This window comes from Falco biarmicus, chromosome 1, assembly GCF_023638135.1.
Source record: "Falco biarmicus isolate bFalBia1 chromosome 1, bFalBia1.pri, whole genome shotgun sequence".
Lineage (NCBI taxonomy): Eukaryota > Metazoa > Chordata > Aves > Falconiformes > Falconidae > Falco > Falco biarmicus.
In genome coordinates, this window is record NC_079288.1 from 99,797,090 (window position 1) to 99,817,665 (window position 20,576).

At 38.9% G+C, this 20,576-nt stretch overlaps 1 protein-coding gene across 1 annotated transcript in view; it reads left to right on the forward strand.

Moving 5' to 3' along the window:
* C1H4orf19 (chromosome 1 C4orf19 homolog) overlaps positions 1-20,576 on the forward strand; it is a 105,385-nt gene that overhangs the window by 81,196 nt on the left and 3,613 nt on the right. The window contains exons 2-3 of the transcript XR_008823895.1: positions 11,112-11,204; positions 12,175-12,270. The gene's annotated coding sequence lies outside the window, so the exon portion shown is untranslated. The remainder of the gene's footprint in view (positions 1-11,111; positions 11,205-12,174; positions 12,271-20,576) is intronic.

The window sequence follows — 20,576 nt, forward strand, 5'->3', positions numbered from 1 at the left end:
CTGATTGTTTAGATACTTGTTTACATTTCCATTTTTAGCATCCATTAGTACCATGATTTTACAATTCCTTTCACAATTCAAAGTTCAATCCTGATAGAAGCAAATTCTGAAACACTTCAGCTGAATTTGACTGCTATTTGCTCATCGTCAGCATCCAAATAGAAAAAGCAGTACAGCAGTCTTGAGAACAGATGATTTAAGTAATCATAAACAGTTATGACATAGGTAATAAAAATAAAACGTTAAAGCCCAGGAAAAAAACCCCAAAGCTACAGGATACAGTACATGAGCAGAATAAGTGGGGATTGCTCATTGTCCTTTTTTTTTTTTTTTTTTCCAAGTGTAACTTGTGTATCAAATCAAATGCTCAGCCTGAAGGAATTAAGGAATTTAATGAATATAATGTTTACAAATGGAAATACCTCTTCTCAGTCAAGTAGATAACCAAGAACATGAAATCTCAGATTTCTTCTTATTTGAAGAATTGGTGGGAGACTGATTTATTTATTAATAAAGAAAACTAACAAAGAATGAGTAGAACTGTGCTTTTCAACAGAAGAGGAAGGCAAGCAGTAGGAGATAGGGTTCTTTGCACTTAGAAAAACAAGTCTTTCTTCCTTTTGGATTTCCTACAGTAAGTACTGCTGCTCACCTGAGTTGTCTCTGTTCTGCCTTTCAAACTTTGATTTATTCTTTTTTTGAGGGTGTAGTTCTGTGTCAACTGCACTCAGTGTCATGAAGGAGACAGACTCAGAGAGAGGGGGAATCCTTCTTTCTGGTTAAGTATAGCACTGCAGTTCCCAGCTCACAGGTAACTGCAAAAATTCAGGATTTCTGAACCAAATCTGACTTCATGAAACAAGCTCTCCAGAGGTAGATTTTATCTCAGTGTCTCCCTCTGACTTCAGAAAGATTGTACTTTATTAAAAAAAATAAACAGCAATTTGAGAACCAATCTGGGTTTACAACACAGCTCACAAGCAGTGAACTGGTACAGTTTCTGCGGCAGTGATTTCCAGCCCTTCTTCACCCACTGGAACAAACACTCCAAACACAGAGGAAATCTTTAAGTCAGCTTTGCCACTAGAAGATCTGTGAAACCACTTGCCAGCTTTTACAAAGAACAGTAAACCTCACTCAAAACACTATGAACACTTAACAGACTCAAAACTAAGTTGCAGTGGGGTTTAGTTGATGCTATCTATGTCATTTTTTCCTTCAAGGCTTCTAGAATGTATCTTCAGTTTGTTCCTATTACTAGAGAGCATGATGAGTTAAGAAACACGTAAACAGTTTTTCTAATGCAAACCAGTCAAGGAATTTTCTTCTTTACGTAGTCTTTGGCTTTACACTACTAATTCTTGACACTTCATCTGAAAACCAAATTTAATGATCTTATTTGGTACTTAGTTTGTGCATACACTTTGAAGAGTTTAGGTTTTGCCTTTTTGGTATGTATTATTCTGTATTTCTGCATTTCCCTTGTAAGTCCTCTCTGCTGTTACTGGAAATCTGGAAAACATATGTGCCTTTTCTTGACCTTTATAACTAAGACACAATTAGGTTTTGCTTGATATTTCTCTGTTATTTTATTTTGAGTCACACTTACATATTATTTAGAGCACGTCCTATTAATTAATTTCCCACATTTTTCCTTTGTTGTTTCATTGCTGACTTTCCTTATTGGAAGACTTCTTCTGGATTTCATTTTTATTGGTAAGAATGCCTGAACAGGTCAGACAACTAGCCATCCTCATTTCTAAGTCACAGAAAGAAAAAACATTGGCAGCAGTAAGAAGACAGAGAACCCATTGCTTTCACATCTTAAGTGACATGGTCTTAAACTTCAAAACAAAGAAAGTGACACTGGAAATGTCACATCATCAAGCACTTTCATATGATTTAACTAGATTCTTCATACAGAACTTGAAAATCTTTGAGCAGGATGCTAATTCCACAATTAACTATATATATAGATAAGTATGCTTGAAAAATTCTCTATTACATGTATGCACAAATACCTTAGTGTAAAGCTGACCAATGTTAGTGCTAGTAAAGCCTGAACACATGAGATTGCCTTTGAAATTCAAACGGTCCATATTCCCACATCATTTAGTTGCTCAGTTTTATTACTGGAATCACAGTTAAGACACAGGTTTCTTTGTCTCTGCTGTCTAAGGGTTCTTTCTCAAAGCGTTCTTTGTATGTATTATCTATATGTTCAAGGCAAGAATACTTCTAAAACATTTTAATACTGCATCCAAATACCAACAGTATTTAAAACACTCAGATACATCAAAGAAGCACTCTTTGGTAGCGGTAACTCACCTGACAGTCGTTTACTTCACAAATCAGAACAAGAAAAATAATAATGTAGAAGTATTAAAAAAATATTAACTTCAGGAGCAGGGATGATGAGAAAAAAGCAAATCAATTTGGTGAGTAAGATGTTAGGTACTTATAAAACTCAAGTTTAATTTTTGGTTTCTGGCAGACTATTTTTTTTTTCCTAATGTATTCATAAGCTCAATTCTTCTTTCATAAGACAGCTATTACAAATCTCTGTTGGACTGAGACCACCTCTTAGTATTTGTGTCTACAGTCTGAAGACTAGGAAATCTTGTGTATTATTTTATGGTAAATTATATATTAAAAAATAAAATCAAATACATGGACCCAGACAGTGTAACCTACCTTGATGTACTGGTTTCGGCTGTGTGGAACTTAGCTGCCTCCTGGAGTTAAACCATGTCACTTGGAAACGGTACCTCTAACTCAAAGCAGCTATATTCATCAAACCTTTAGTTAAGAAAAAGTTGTGAGGAACACTCCCAGCAAACTGTTTAAAAGCTAAACTCCTAATGATTACTTTCTACTTCGCCCAGTATGCAGCTGTTTCTGGTGATGAAAGTAAATGTATTTCTGAAAGGTATTGCCTTACATAAAGGTACCTAAAGGGGGCCTAAAGCTGCAGAGGGACTTTTTATGAGATCCTGTAGTGACAGGACAAGGGGTAATGGCTTTAAACTGAATGAGGATAGATTGAAATCGCGTTTTAGGAAGACATTCTTTACTGTGAGGGCGGTGAGCACTGGAACAGGTTGCCCAGAGAAGTTGTGGATGCCCCATCCCTGGAAGTGTTCGAGGCCAGGCTGGATGGGGCTTTGGGCAACACGGTCTAGTGGAAGTTGTCTCTACCAGTGGCATGGAGGTTGGATCTAGATGATCTTTAAGGTCCCTTCCAACCCAATCCAATTCCATGATTCTGTGTTTCTATGATCTGCGTGTGGATTGAAAAAAATCTATTGAAAACAAGAATTGGAGCCTAGCACATCCCTCCAGGATGCCAGCCCTTAACATTATAGCAGTTGTGGTAGGGAATAAAGAGGGAAGTGGTGCAATTAGCTTTAATTCTGAAAACTGTTGTGGTTGCCATTATATTTCCTGAGATGCCAGATCCTGTTGATAGTCCTGTTGATAGTTGATAGGTGTTCCCTGTGAGTGCCTGGTAGATAGAGCTCTCCTCAGGGGACTGGAAGAGAGGAATGTTGAAGTTCTGGCTTCTGATCGGGTTTAGGCATGATTTGGTATTAACTAGGTCTGAAACATGAAAATAAATGTGCTTTTAATGCCTGGGAAACTTTAAAGGCTATGCTACAGCTTCTTAGGAGGCTCAGCTGTCTCCTAAGTTTAACAGCCTTGGGCTTCGGTAGAATATGAGGAATTGCATGTTACTACATCAGCTTCTTGGAACATAAGGAAAAGAGAAGATCTTGAACAGATACCAAAGGAGCTTCTGAGCTTGACAGGAGGACTAAAGGAAAACAGCAAAGTCCATCCTACGCTTAAAGGAGTTGTGAAAGAAGACTAGTGGGTTTGAATGTTGTGGAGAACCGTATTATGAATATACAATATATGGGGTGGCTTGCTTGGTGTGTGGTAGAGGCACAAACTGAAGTAGCGCAAAGGAGTCCCTAGAGATGGCACCTTTTTCTGAGTTTTATGCTGGCACAGTTGTTAAGAAATTTATCACACAGTAGTTAGCAAGTAAAAATCATCATGTAAATACTATATTAAAGTTTTACCTTGTAATATTTATTTTAAGTTAATTAAAAATGAAGCAAAGGTCTACAGTAATGAAACCAAAATCCACTGGCTCCCATTCCCCATTCATACATGATTATGAATTAATCTGGTGGAGTTTGAATTTGTCACAGCTGAGCAAGTACTCATTGGGGGAATTAAACGATAGTACTGGTGGGTGGAAAACAGGAAAGCCCAGTAGTATTGTGTGAAGTCACTAAGCATGAAAGAATTTGCTTCATTAATGGCCATATTACAAATAGTGCATTCACAGCTCTGGATGCCTAAAGCTATATATGTACATATAAAAGGAAATAGAGAAGTATAAATATTCTATTAGTATTTTGATTCATCTCTAATAATTTTGGCAGCATCCATAAATGAAAATGGCAAAGTAACTGAAGAATGTCACTTTTGCCTTTCGGCAACCAGGGAAGCAGGAAGGACAAATGGAGACATGTGTGTGGAAACCTGGAACCGCTTCTTGGTTCTGCAGTGACTTTGGCTGGCTGTGTAAAAGTACATCTGAGTGGAGTCCCTCCCCATCCTCTGCCTAGGGCAGACTTGCAGTGTGTGTTGCATTGCAGCTGTTTTCCAATTCCCAGAGCTAGTAAGAAGATCAGTACAAATTAAAAAGCCTGGATATTCAAATTAACTAATTCTACTGACTTGTTTTATCCAGCCAGGTTGAAGATACTTGTTATCCTCATCTTCTCTATCCCTGTTCCTATTTGGAAAACAAAATAACTTTCTGATCTTTGAAGTTAAATGATTTTTGTGTTCAAAACTTAAGATTTGAAGTAAGTCTCCCTTGTTTCTGAGATTTGATCATCAATAACAAACTGCCTGTCCTGTAATATGATAGTACTAAATTTATTTGAAAAGGAAAGTTACAAAGTATTTTGTAAAGTATAAATATTAATCAAGTGTCCATATAATAGATAATTCAGGAGTGACTTTGCCCAAATGCAACAAAGGGATTTGCTTTTCAGTAGAAATGGACTCCTTGGCTCTCCTCATCTTTTGGCTTTTTTTATAGGCCAGCCTTTCTAAAGCAGGCCTCTGTCTCCAGCGCCATATGAGTGATAGCAGTTAAATCCCTGTAAGAAGTGATTAGTAATGGCAAATGTGCTACCATGGACTCTTCAGAAGTAGCTTTGTATTGAATTTGCTCCCTTGTGATTTCATGAAAGGTTTGGGTTTTTTTCTTTTTTGTGAAATATATAAAGAACTAATATGAAACCAATTACTTTTTGATTATTTTTCTTCCATCCTGGTGTGACATAAGAGTAAAAAAGGTAGTCAAATAGTAATAATTTGTATAGATTATGTCCCATGCAGCTTTATTGTGGAACACAAAAAAACCCCACACACCTGCTGAAGGTTGTAATGACAAAAAACAGGCTATAAGAACACAATGACAGTAAACTAGTAAGGAGATACAGCATAAATGTATGTATCTGGCATTCACATCTGGAGATTTGTGGTCCTGGCCGGCCAGCAACATTTATGCTTAGCTGTATACTGCCTAGCCACTTTCGAGGGTTTCTCAATCCTCATCTCAGAAGCCGCTTTCTCAGTTCTTAGTCACCCATAAGTAGTATTTTCAAAAAAAAAAAAAAAGAATCTAGTTCTAGGAATTATTAACTTAATTTCCTGGAAGAAGAAACTATGTAGACTTCCAAGAGACCTCTAGCAAAGGATGTAAGTGCTTCAATTATTAGCTTAGAGGCCCACTTGCTTATAAAAAGCCCTGCTTTAAGTTGAACATGCTGGCTGTGAAGGTGGAATAGCACATTCATTCAAAGTAATACTGAGGCTGGAACTATCAAAGAAAAACACAAGTCACGCTACTATGCTAACACTTCCTCATACATTTTCATAGGATGAAAATCTGGTAAGTGATCTGTTAGGCTGATAGGGTTAGGCTTCTTGACCAGACTATTAGCTACCACATTTAATCTCCTTAAGCATGAATATATGATGTGGCTAAAAGCCCAGAGCCAAGTAAGTAATCACTAAATAACAATTTAAAGTCTTAGTATGTAGAGGACAGCCTTGATTTCCTCCAAGATTTCAGAAGCATGCTCTACTTTATGCAGATATGACGCACCCAGTTTGCACGCAAGGAGCTTGGTTTAAAACTCAGTCAAGAACAGATCTGTCAAAATAAACCTCAAATCTTGTTAGACCTTTTTATTTCCACTGCTTTTATATGAAACTCTTCAGATAAGAAATCACAAACAGACTGAAAATCTGTAGGGAGAGGGAAAATATTTGATTTTAATTCCAGTCCATTGTATTCACAACAGTATTTCTATTCATCGATTCTATTGATTCTATTCATTGATTATTCTATGTATAATCTCTGGTAGGTCACCAAGCAATTAGAGCCAGAGAACACTTAAAAGCAGTTGTACACAAATAAAGTTAGAAAAATATATATGCTGTAATGCAGTAAGATATACAGTGGATGTAGTTGTATGGATACTTATTAAATGTAACATGCTAGATATTATTTTGGTACTTTTCTGGCAGAAAATGTTTGGGTTTTCCTAAAATAGTATGAGTATTGGGAATTTCTGCAGCTCCTTAATCTTGCCTTCTCTAAGCCCAGCTATGCAGTAATCTTCAGACCAAGGTAGCATCTTGCAGTAACTTTTTTTCTCTGGAAGATGCAGAATAGTTTATTGAAAAGGACTGAAATGAAAAGGGCTAGGGAAATCTTACCTGATTTCTGATGCACAAAGTTTTCATTGTACTAACAAGACCTTGTTGGATCAACTACCTGGGAGTGTGGATCTGAAGCACAGTTGATTCAGAAGTTGATTCAGTTTTGAAGACTGAGAGGGAGCTAGGGGATGGATGGAGGTAGGAGAGGCAGGTGGCTGAGAGTCTAGAGAAAACTTCTCAATGGAAAGAGAAGCTTCCTAGAGCTGGTCAGGAAATAATGTCCCCTGACTGTGAAGACTTACAAGGTTTTGACAGATTTTTGTCTTTCATATCAGGACAAAGCTGAGATCTGAATCACGATTAAGTCAGAATATTCTTTGTTTTAACAGCTCATGAACAGTCAGTTTTTGTGACAGCTTTAAAAAGGTAAAATATGTAATTCTGAGAAGTCCATTTCCCTCCCTGCCCCCCCCAAAAAATATAAATAATTATATTATTTACAGTATAGTATAGTATATTGTGTATATATACACATATACTATAATTATAGTATAGACTAATGTTCTCGTTTGTTTGCTTTAAATTAGTTAGAATTTTCACTGGCAATAGAAAATAGTATAATCAGAAAGCAACTAGTGCCAAAGGCCAGCAGGGGTGCTGAGAGTCACTCTGGGGGAAAGGAGAAGGCTCAGCTGGTAAAATGGACTCTGATGCTGTTTTTTGAAGAGGATCTTGTGACGATAAGAAAGATCCTGGTGCCTTTCACCGAATGTCACAAACCTGGGCCTGCCCTGGTTAGATTAAGACCATTGCAGAGCTCATCTACCTTTAGAGTCACACTTTCAAAAACTGTAGGGGTTAACTTTGATACAAATTCCGCTTAAACAATAATTTTCTTACCAGAAGGCAGTGTGCTTTTTTTGAAAGAAACAAGTCGATTGTGCTCTGAAACAGTGGTAAATAAAGGAGCTACTCATCTTTCATGTTTTGTGCGGAGCATGGGGACTTGTTAATTGTCCTCATTACTCTGCTGTACCACCTACTCTTTCCACAGGATTTGAGATAAATATATTTTACAGGATTTTAATAGGTGTGTGATAATTAAATTAATATGAAAATCATCTTGTAGATAAATAGGTGTTTTGGTTAGGATATGCCTATACATATCAAGTCTTAGCAAGTTAGTTTCTCGGTAGGGTGATGGCAAGGATGGCAGGCGTGAAGAGTAAATTCATTAAAATACATGACTTCAGATATTCCCAAACTGTTTAATAAATGCAGTCAAGCTTGTTGCAGTATGATGACAGATAAAACATACTGCAAATGGTGGGATCAGGTTCACTTGTTTGCAGAGGAAGGAGACAAAAAAAGCAAAAAAAAAAGCTTTTTTAAGCAAAAAGCTCAGTGTGTTAGCCTTCGTTTTGGATATGGATAAGTTGTTTAATTTCCTTCTGGGACTGGAATGACTTAAATTCATGGGTTCTGTCTTGCTAAACAGAGCCCTAATCAAAGAGTTGTGGAAGCTGAGGTTGGCTGCTCTGTTTCTTAATTGTGGATGGTGTTCTGCTTGGTCCAACCAGCCAAATCTTCAGAGCAGCAGAAACTAGTCAGCAGTATCTTGTGTCCTAATCACAGGAATATAAAGCAATTGTCTTTTTTCCTGCTACCTCAATGATTATTTGAAGGGCTTTTTATACTTAAAACACTGTCTAAATCTCAAAACATTGTGCAGTTTGATGATTTAACACACTGCCAGAATACATAGCTCCAGTCTTCTGAGAGAATACAGCAAATGAAGAAATGGACTACTGTGAAAATAGAGAAACTCCTCCATAGTTTATAATTCACTTCTCCTTATTAATTGTTTCAATAAAATACTTAACTTTATGTTAAGTCACCTGTTTCTTATAAAGTGTTCTTGCTATTTACTTTCAGGAAAGCCCCAGCTTTGGTATAAAGCAAGCCAGTTTCTTCCTGCCAGAGTACTTTCTAATGGGAATGGGGGCGGGAACAAAAAGGTATAGGCAAAATTGCTTTATAACCAGCCTAGACTTGCAAAGCATTATCTCAGTGTAATAGTGTAAACAATATTAATACATTACGATGAGGACAGACTTGTAAAGGATATTTTTTGTATGAATCACTGTACGCCAAACACTAATCTGCAATAATCTTATCCTTAACAGCGTTACTGCAGGAGCAATACTTGACTCAGCTTTCCTCAGGAAGGGCACTGCCTAGAGTTATATTAGTGCATAGATAGATATAATATATTATATCTCTCTATAATATCTGTACAATATATGATATATATCTCCATCATATGTGTAATGTATAATATATTATAGAGAAATAACCTAGAATTATGTTAGGTAAAAATCCCAGATCCTTAAACACTTCACAGGGAATGTATAAGTAGGATATCATACTAGAGTTTTTTTCCTAAGGATTCATTTGACCTTTATTCAGCCTCCTAAAGTAAACACCTAAATTATTCCACAGCATCCCTCAAGAGTGTTAAGTCAACAAAAGGCCTTCTATCTCCAAATATTTGCTTCTGATGGTAGCACACTACAAATAGTAGCCATAATCAGGATTTCCACCTGATGTTTGTAAAATGTAATCTTGTCTTGGCTATAGAGGTCCTATGGTAAAGGTCTTACTGAATATTTTCACATTCCTTCAGTTCAAAATGTTTTGACTCAAAAAAACCAAAAGCATTTTTTTCCAATGGTGTTTGTCCACACACCACATTAAGAACAGAGTGCAAGCCAAATCAGACAGTGCTGCTGTGTCCTCCACTTAATTCTCCACTGCAAGGAATCCTGACAAGAGGATTCTGTTTCGCCTTTAAAGTATGAAATACCCTTTTTCAAACCCCAAATCAACCTCAATTAGTGGTGTAAGTTCTGTTGAGAGAAAATGCCATTAGATAGTAACAGTCCATAAACTTAGTGTTAGTACTTTATGCTGCTTCCCTCTCAGCTCTTCCTCCTGCCTTTCTGCCAGAGCGGCTGCCATGGGCTGCAGGAAGGCTTGGATGCAGGAGGACCGGCCCCTTGGGCTGCTCAGAGTAACTGGAGCATCAGAGTCTAAGAGGTGCTAGCGAAGTTGGCATTTGCCATAGATTACATTTGTGGTTAAAAGCAACACAGCTTTTGACTCTGCTTTTCATGCAATTTATAATTGAAAAGCAGCAGAAGTCTAGCAAAAGAGTAAACGACAGCCTGAATTACATTTTTCTGTTAGGAGACAAATTATACAGACAAATTTTGCTGATTCTTTTGGGGCCACTGATAGTGTTAGAGCTGGAAAAAAAACAGAGATGTGATCAGAGTAACAGGAAGGGGAGCAAGAGCTGATTAATCAGCACACTGTCAGTGGTCCTCATTGCTAAAGCTGATGTGGAAACAACATTACAGTGTTTGCGGGAACCCATAAGAATAAATGAGAACAAAACTTGGAAGTGATTGAGTGAAATCAGCGGTTTTCTGAAGCAGGACATTCTGCTCCAACAAAACAGGGCAGATGCTGATGTCATGGTTTTCTCTTCATAAAATCACTAACTGGTTTAGGTTGTGCCTTTTGAAAGAGCCTGACAAAGCTCTGACTCTGGCAGAGGACACCTGACTGATGCACTTTCCAGTCACAAAGTCCACAGCCACTTCCTGAGGTAGGGAGCACATAAATCAGGCTAGGTATCAAAATAAGTTCAGATGAGCATTGCAGAGCAAGGAGCTCTGCACCTTAAAATAGGAACACAGATCTGTTTTAGCAGCTGAAAAGGTTACCAGCTCCAATATAGCCATGCCAAGAGCTTGTGGTTTAACCAGCTGAGGAAACATTGGCATGTGATCCTTGCCTGTCACACAGATATCTGCTTACATGCTTTTTCAAAAAGGAAATAGTAGTGTTTTCAGGTTAACTTAGGGTGGTGAGTATGGTGGGGAGAGGGATTACTTTTGGTCCTTTGTGCATTCTTGAGTTCCCCGCCCCCTTCCCCCGCTGTACAGGTAAGTAAGGCTTATATTGCTGATTGTTTCTCTGTTCAAAGGGCTGTAATACTTCCAGTGGATGATGAACAGACAACCCATCTGTAGTAAATAATTCTGTGGAGAACTGCCCTATTGACACCTGGGATTTTGTCTCATTCACTCCTTCACTCTTTATTCAAACTTTTTTTTTTTTTCCTATTTTCTGACTTTTTTAGGTTTATATTAGTCTGTCTAGTCCATCGGCTATACCTGTAAATATTCCAAATAATGATGGAGATTGGGGTTTTGTTTGCTTGTTTGTGCTATGGCCAATGCATTTTCCTTTCTTTGACAATTAACACTTCTCCCTGTGTTTAACAGTGATGTTGACATCATATTTGATGCCTCAGTGCTGGCTGACCTATTGGGAACCTCTAAGTCATCCAAGCAACCGAGAAGGATCCTAAGTAGCTGGTAAGTCATACAGTATATGTGAAATGGAAATCATGGCTCATTGTTTCTCTGAGGAGCTTCTGTCAGCTACAAATAAATCACTTCATTAGAATTTAACTGGTAAACTGCAAGTCACTTCTGAGTCACTGAGGAAAGAAGTCATTTTACATTTGAAAACCTCCCTTTTATTCACTGCCACCCTGAAAACTTAGTTAATTGTCACTGTAATTCTCACAGCACTTCAAATGCACATGCTTTGCTATCTTCAATATTGGCATCAGGTTCACATCACATTAAGCCTTTAAGGCAAAAGAATCAGAGATGCCACATTAAATTAGTTTGTCTAGAACTCTGATTAAAATTTTACTGTAATGAATAGGCAATAAAATGAAGGTACTTCAGGTATCTTCAAAAGTGTAATGGCTGTCAGCTAATGTAAGACTGAATTTTGTCTTCAATGTACATTGTTGCCTTACCTAGAAGATGGACAAGTCAAGAAAAACCTCCACCTTTATGTCAGAAAAAAAGTGATACAAAAGTGTTACACTGGTTCTTTTCAGTACACAAACGCATTAATGGGAGATGTGGGACAACCGATATTCTTCACATTGATACATTATTTTTTATATAAGACGGTTTTTGCTTATGGAACGCACCAAGTTTTTTCAGTGGCACAGAAAGTAAATCTGAGTAACTGCATTGGTTTAAAATTGTTTTAATTGTCAGTGGTTGCTAGCCTATTGTCTACAGCTGTAAGATTTTAAAAAATGCTGTATTTTCATGATGGGTAGTGATTTAAGGAACTCTCTTAAGCCATTCAGTGATAGAGTGGCACTTCCATAACCAAAAGCTCATAATTAGGTGAACATTTTCTTACACTGGGGGGGGGGGGGGGGCAGGGGGAGGGGGCAGGCAGGGGCAGGGGTACCTTTTAAAAAGTTTTTGGTATCTTGTGCCATTTTTTCCTAAAGATTGGTTTGCATAATCACAGAATGGTCGAGGTTGGAAGAGACCTCTGGAGATCATCCAGTCCAACCCCCTGCTAAAACAGGTTCACCTGGAGCAGGTTGCACAGAGTCACGTCCAGGTGGGTTTTGAATGTCTCCAGAGAAGGAGACTCCACAACTTCTTTGGGCAATCTGTTCTGGTGCTCTGTCACCCTCATACTCAGATGGAACTTCTTGTGTTGCAGTTTGTACCCATTGCCCCTTGTCCTGTCGCTTGGCACTATCCTCTTGACACTCACCCTTAAGATATCTGTATCATTGGTAAGATCCCCTCTGTCTTCCCTTCTCCAGGCTAAACAAGCCCAGCTCTCTCAGCCTTTCCTCACCAGGGAGATGCTCCAGTCCCCTCATTATCTTCATAACCCTCTGCTGGACCGTCTCCAGCCATTCCCTGTCTCTCCTGAACTGGGGAGCCCAGCACTGGACACTGCACTCCAGGTGTGGCCTCACCAGGGCAGAGCAGAGGGGCAGGACCACCACCCTCAGCCTGCTGGCCATGCTCCTCCTAATGCACCCTGGGACCCCATTGGCCTTCCTGGCCAGCAGGGCACACTGCTGGCTCATGGGCAACTTGTTGTCCCCCAGAACTCCCAGGTCCCTCTCTGCAGAGCTGCCTTCCAGCAGGTCAGCCCCTAGCCCATACTGCTGCATGGCGTTATTCCTCCCCAGGTGCAGGACCCTACACTTGCCTCTGTTGAACTTCATCAGGTTCCTCTCCACCCAACTCTCTACCCTGCCCAGGTCTCGCTGAATGCCAGCGCAGACTTGTGGGGTATCAGCCACTGCTCTCAGTTTTTTATGATCAGCAAACTTGCTGAAGACACACTCTGTCCCCTCATCCAGGTCATGGATGAATAAGCTGAACAGGACTGGACCCAGTGCTGACCCCTGGGGAGCACTGCCAGCTACAGGCCTCCAGCTGGACTCTGTGCTGCTGATCCCAACCCTCTGAGCTCTGCCATTCAGCCCGTTCTCAATCCACCTCCCTGGCCACTCATCTACCTCACACTGCCTGAGCTTGCCTGTGAGGATGTTAAGGGAGACAGTGTCAAAAGCCTTGCTGATGTTAAGGCAGACTACATCTACCGCTCTCCCCTCATCTACCCAGCCAGTCATTCCATCACAGAAGGCTATTGGGTTGGTTGGGCATGATTTCCCCTTGGTGAGTCCATGTTAAGTACTCCTGACATCCTTCTTTTCTTCCACATGCCTTGAGACAACCTCCAGGATGAGCTGTTCTATCACTTTTCTGTGACCAGCCTGTAGTTTCCTGGGTCCTCTTTCCTGCCCTTTTTGAGGACTGTAGTGACACTGGCTTTCCTCCAGTCCTCAGGCACCTCTCCTGTTCTCCATGACCTTTCAAAGATGATGGAGAGTGGCTTGACACACAGAAAAATGCTGCTTGTCCTATTTGTATTTCTTCAGTGATGCTACAGATATTAAGACTGGCTATGGAAGGCTTTAATAATAGCTATGATGATACAAGTTTTATGAAATGAAAAATATGATAAACTGCAATATTGTACTAGAATTGGTCAGAAGTCCTCGAAGTCAAAACTCTAATTACAACCTGGAGTACTGTAGATGAAACTTGTACATAGTGATGACTTTATCTGTCTAGGTTATTACAAAATGTTGCTCTCCTGCTTTATGCTACTTATCTGTCCTATCGTACAGCACCTTATGAAAAATCACTACACCTTTGTATTCAACAGTGGGTTACTCGATTAATTTTTTACCTCTTCAGTACTGTGTTGCCCTGTCTATAACCTGATGGTGTGTTACGTTTATTGCTGGTAACAAGGTAGCTTCTTCATATTACCACTGCACCAAAATGTCTTTCTTGGGAAAGGGGAGAGGCAGGGTGCAGTTTGCTTTTTAAAATAAAATAACATTAAAAATGGAGAGAAGTGAGGAAGTAATAATATTAGTAATTACAAGGTGACTTTGCTAAAACTCTGCCCTGAAGAATGCTCAGGTGTAAACCTCTGCTTCAGGCTGAGGAAAAGAGAAAGATCTCAGTGAGAAGCATCCCAAGACACAATAAACAGAAATATGTACATCAGTTCTGCTAGTATTTAGATTCCTGGATGAAAATGAGCAATATGAGGCAGAGCTTTACCTCAGAATCAAGGTCTGCTTTGAAGTGCTGTATTTTACAGAGTACCTATTTTTTAAATGTATTGACTTTAAGAGATTACACGCAGCGAAATAAATCAGAGGATGCAGATCTCTGAGGCAGGAAAAAATGGTTGGCAAGAGAAGCAATGGGAAAGTCACGCTGTAGTTAGAACAGCTGCTGCTATCCAGCACGTAACTGTGTTACTTTTTTGAGGAGGGAGACTGCTTCTATATGAAAAAAATAAGATTTTCCCTTCAATACATCTACAAGATGACTGACAGCTGAGGCCCAGCAGTGTTTAGCCAGACCGAACAGACTATGGGACAAGGCTACTCCAACTGACCATCTGCAGGGCCTCAAACAATCTGCACCCTTGCACGTTGTTAGAAGTGGTGCCTACATACTCAACAGCCGTTGTAGAATTTCTGTTCCTTAAGCTTCTGATTGCCCTGTGAACCATGCAGATCTCCAGCATCCATAGCAGGGCATTCCACAAATTGACATCTCGCATGAAGAACCTTCATTGTCTGCTTTTATTTAACATGTCCTAGCTCTTGCACTGGAAAAGAGCACGGCAGAAGAGGACTGGGACTTTGTGCACAAGATCCCAGGGTGCAAGGTGGCAGCACCAGGAGCAGGGACATGAAGAAACTTCAGGTCTCCTCCTCTCCTGCTTGGCAAGCAGTGAAGTCCATCTAAAAGCTGTTGTGTTTTTTTTTAAAAAGACGCCTTCCTCTAGAGTTCTTCTGGCACTTTCTCAGCCCATCAGAGCACTAGATCATTTCATGGGATGGGTGGAAACTTTCAGTTTTGGTGGCCATGTGTCCTGCTGGCTTCCTGAGCAGCTTGCAGAGGGCATCTGGCACCAGGTAGTGGTGGGAGACAGAGGTGGGAGGACCCACGAGCACTCCTGGGCTTGGGAGCACCCCCTTACCCAGACAGAGAATACTCATCTTCTAGAAGACAAGTATTTTACTTCCCTGCAGGTTTTATTTCCCACTTTTGCCACAAATATTTCTCAAATTTCTTGTTAAGATACCAAAGCTGACTCCTTTTTTTTTTTTGAATACTTAAATCAGAAAAAAACCCATGACTCATAAAACTGCAATATTTAACAAAAAAGCTGCGAAAATACTTTGAAGACAGAGATATCTCTTGTTTAAAAAATTGCAAACCTGGTTTTAAAAGATACCGAAATAGCCAAGGTTTTTACTCTTAGTTTGCTATGTATAAAACTTAGCACTGTTTAAATTTGCTGCAGTGTATACTAACCGTAGTAGAAGTCCCTCACACTATAGAGGGAAAGGGAGAAAATAAAAGGATATGTGTTTAAAAGGAAGACACCCAAAATTTATGTGCCACACATTTTAGTGTGCTAAGAAAATGGCAGCTACTGCATGATTAAAAGTCTGTAGATTGGGGAACTGAGTAACTTGTGTCTGAGCATGTATTTCTCTGCTTTGGTTTTAGAGCACGAGATGAATGCTGTGTTTAATCATTTCAACTAAGACTTTAGAATAATGTATTCAGTAAGTCATCTCGCTGACATTTTATCTGGTATGTGACTGAACTCACATACTGCTGCTTCCTGAAAAGAAAGATGTGAACAATTGTCCACGCTTGCCCACACTGATGATGACTCAATGTGTGTATGGGGTTTACTCTCCCAGTTTACCTCATATTTATTACTCTTTTAATTTATAAGCCAGATTATTGCTTTAAAGCAAGTCTTTAAATATAAAAGCATTGTCTCATCTTATTGACACTGAATTGCTTGAGAATTCTTTAATGGTGCTCTTGTCAGAAAGACTTTGTTCCAGCACATATTTACATTTATAGAGGAAATTGTAGTTTCCTCTACAATAATATTGTATTACAATACACCAGCAGTAGGTACAGTAAAAAAATGATAAGACTGCTGTAATAAAGACCAGGTTTCAGAATGTAGTGTGAAAAGTTTATCATTCAATATATTCCTTTCATCAGCTGGCACCTACAGAGACTTTGTTCTCTCTCTTTGTCATTGGTGCGCAATACCTACAGTTCATTCACCAAAGAGGGTTTGAATGGCAGTTGTAGCCTGTCTACACGTCACTGGATTTGGGCTTTTCCGTGTTGGCAGAGTGGACATGTGGTAAAGACACTAAGCCATCCTGGCCTCTTCGCTGACTACAGAAGTGGCAAAAAAATGCTTCCTCAAGTAGGGTTATCTGGGGCTTTTTTGTGGACATATGGAAGCTTTAAATTTGTGTCCATAAGTGTAAACTATATATTACTTAACTTGTTTTTATGGTACTTCATACTGTGATCCTGTCTCTTTCCTACTAACAGCCTTCTCACTTTCAATAAAACTTCTTGCTTTTTTTCAGAGTGATGCCTCTGCTACCTGAAAAGTTAATGCTGCTTCAGACGCAGACAGATATTCTAAGGATAAATCTGATTTTGACACAACTAGGAATGGAAAGATAATCCTTCAGAATCGATAATATTGCTCCCTTTGCAGAGCTTGTACTGAAGAGTTTCTGCGGTGCTGGTGTTGTACCTTGTCATATTTTCCTAAAAAGTTTCAAGCAAACTTCAAGCTTCCCAAAAATTTGACTCAAGCTTCTTGTTTTCCTGTTACCCTTCTCTGTCTGCAAGTACATTTTTTAGGTATGGAGTGCTTTCCTTCCTCAAGAGTAAAGCTTTTGTAACCTTTTTTTTTTTTTGCTAGACTATTTTTTTAAGGTTTGGCTACCATATGATCCAAAGTGCTACACTATGAGCTATCAGTTCCTAATATAGATATAATTATATGGTGGTCATACATCCCTAGACAAGGCAGACATGTCTGCTACTGGTATCAGATAGTTGTGCTGGAGGGGCCAAATATTATGAATCACTTATAGCATATTTGCAAGGAGTTAATTACTGTTTGTGATGTTATGAAGCTGTTATATAAGAAAGAAACTAGAGTTTCAGTCAAACATGTTAAAACCTTTTCAGTGCATTCCCATTCTATGACATAGGGTAGAATTGCAAGACATTATCATGCTACTTCTTTTGATCACATATCATAGCAATCTTGCTGTGAAAAACAGGCATCCTAGGACTAGCCTATCACCTACAAAATATGAACAAGCAGGAAGTAGCTTTGAGTCTGAGTATTTGGCAAGTAAACCAAGAATAAAAATGACTGTAATTATGCTAATCAAAAAGCCAATCTCCAAACAATTTTTCAAGCAGTGAAGGCATCGAGCCAAATACTTAGTGAGATGTTTGCATTTACCGAGCAAGCACATGACACCAGGAAAATTAATTAATACAGGAATGGTTACAGAAGCAAATTGTTCTCAGAGGTGGCAACATTAATTCCTTTTCACAATTTGGTCATAAGAGGGTAGAAAGCAAAACAAATGCCCTAGGCCCATTGTGAAGTTTCAAAGCCTTTACTAAAGCATACTACTATGATAATTTATTTAAGTTTTATATATATTAACAACAGGACTTCAGAAAGCAAAATTTAGTTGAATACAACTTCAACTTAAAGTTTTATGCAAAATGATATATGGCAAAGATGGTAGTTTTCCAAATGCGTGTTGCTCCTGTTATGTTCTCAGTATTTCTTTTCATTTCTTGATAATGAAACGTCATGGAAACAGGAATATTGGATCAGCTTGAGGACCAGTGCAGATATTTTTTATTCACCAACATTTGTTTTCTATCACACAATTCTGAAGACAGGCAGTGGAAACTCCCGCCCCAAATTACAGGAAGACTAGCACTAAATTATCAAACAATTGTTGTCTGGGAGAAATGTGGGGATTTTTTACAAGGCAGGACACTGGGAATGCAATTCTACCTCAAGTATTACAGCAATAGATCATAGTGTCATTATTTCTGCTATTACCAAGAGAGGGCATCCTTTTCCTAGTAAATCATGACATGACTACTGCTTTTCAAGAGCCTAGTTAATTTTTGTAACTATTCTGTTACATTTTAGCTAAAACTTTTTGAAATTTAAAAATGCAGCTGTTTACGAAGTAGACTGTAGTTCAGTCTCCACGTTGTTTGAGGCTATTTTAAGACCTGCTATACAAATTTCTCAGTATAGCCTTTCATTTAGCCCTTGTATGGTTTCATTAGGATATGCTTTATCTCCTCCACCAAGGGTATATGATCTGTATTAGTAAAAGCCTACCTCTTTAAAATCAGATCATTAATTGCAGGGGGGTTTTTTATTTATTTAGGTAGGGCATTTAGTGTTATCTTCTTAGAGCAGCTTTCTAGCACAAATGTGAAGCTGTTAACTTCCCATATTTTAGATACTGTTGCCTCCATCAGTGGGACATGAGACACATCTTTTGCATTTGAGCTCAGTTTTGCTGGCTGTAAAACAGATCTTTCAACTTTGGTGGTGTAAACTGTGGCGTGTAGCTGTATATTATAAAAGCATACTGTGCCAGTTTTTTTAAAACAACTGCGTTTCCCCTTTGATACTGCCATCCTGCCTCTAGTCACGCATTGACAAGCCTGAGCATTCGATGGGAACTGCTGCAGGTTCAGCACTTTTGAGAAACAGCTTACTTAGAAGTCTGAAGTTGGATTTAGAAGCTTAACATTTTTGGGAAACTTGTCTATAATCCTCATAACTTACTGTTGTTAAGGCAAATATCTATGCAGTATATTTATGCTGCAACCACTATAGATTTTTTACTTCTACTCTGGATAACGCTCTGTTTAAGGAAACCTTTCCATAACTTAGTGTGAGAGAACTGCCAGAATCACTCTCAACCCCATTTTTCTAACAGACGGCACTGTGCTGTCCAAATCAAGTTGTAGGCTTAGTAAATCTACCTAGGCATCCAGAAATTTACCTAACAAGGGAAGAAAGTTTAATTACACTTACAACAGAACTGAAGAACATACATAAAAATAGTCTACCCCACTCACTTTTTTTATGAAGGAATTGGGCCAAAATAATCTGTGCATATGGATCTGTAATTCTGTGAAACCAAAACATTAAATACATTTTTGTCACAGCATAATTTGAATCATTTGCATAAGGGTGAGTTCAAGGTCATGTCCTTATTAGTCAAACTAATTTTATTTTTCACTTAAACTTGCATTTTGGGGCTTTAAAAGTGAAGCAACATCTAAGAGAAGGGCAGCAGTCCAAAATATACTTGAAAAGAACTGGCATTAGCTCTAACTTTGTCCTATCTGTTAAACAAACGTAAGTTAATTTGTCCTTGAACCTAGAAGCTGGGTGCTGCCTAGAACAAGACAGAAAAAGCACGTTTTCGTAGTTCAGCTGCCACAGGATCTGAGATCTGCCTGCCTGCCAGAGGTTGGGAGTTTAAGCTGAACAGTGGAAACTAGAAAAGAATTTCAGTTGTGAACAAGAGGCTTACAATAAACAATGGAGAAAAATTTTCCAAGAGGAAATGTAAAATAACCTGATACATCCTTGGGTTAGCTGGTAGATGATCAGAGGACCAGACAAAGTGGAGAACAAATACTAAAACTCAACCCAAGAATACAATATCCACTACGTCCTTCCTACTCTTCCCCTGATTCCCTCTACCCTCTCGTTGGGTTACAAGAACAGTGCTATATTTAGGACAACATCCTCTTCTGAGAGCTGTATGTGCTTTTTTAAATGTGCAATGTGCACCACGGTTTGCCAGTCAATCGGTGCTACAGGATCAAAGCTTTCTTCTCTCTTGCCTCCCACTGGTATTACAAGCTCGTGATGAAAGTGGAAACTAACAAAATACCTTGAAATTTTGAGACAGCACAAAATAGTAGAGCTTAGACATGTACGCACTTTAAGCTCTGAGAACCTACAGCTAACTTTAACTTGTTAGCATAATATCCTATAATCCTTTTCTTTTCTGTAGGTACCACAAATATCAATTGCTATGTCCCAATTGGCAATACATGGAGAATGGTTATGCACTAAAAGCATAGTGAAAATAAGGGAACTGGATAGAACAGCTTAAATGTAATATCTGCATATATAACAGGAAAATATCACTGATTGTGACACTCCCTGTTAGCATTTCACAAGTTTTCTGTATGGCTGTATCACAGTAATGCAGAAATCAGCAATGAAAAAATCACGTGCCTTGCCAGGACATACAGCATCTCACCTATCACAGAATCAAAAAATTGTTGAGGCTGGAGGAGATGTCGGGAGATCATTTGGTCCAATGTCCCCTGCTCAAAAGGGGACACCAAGAGCCGCTTGCGCAGAACCATGTCCAGCGAACTTTTGTGTAT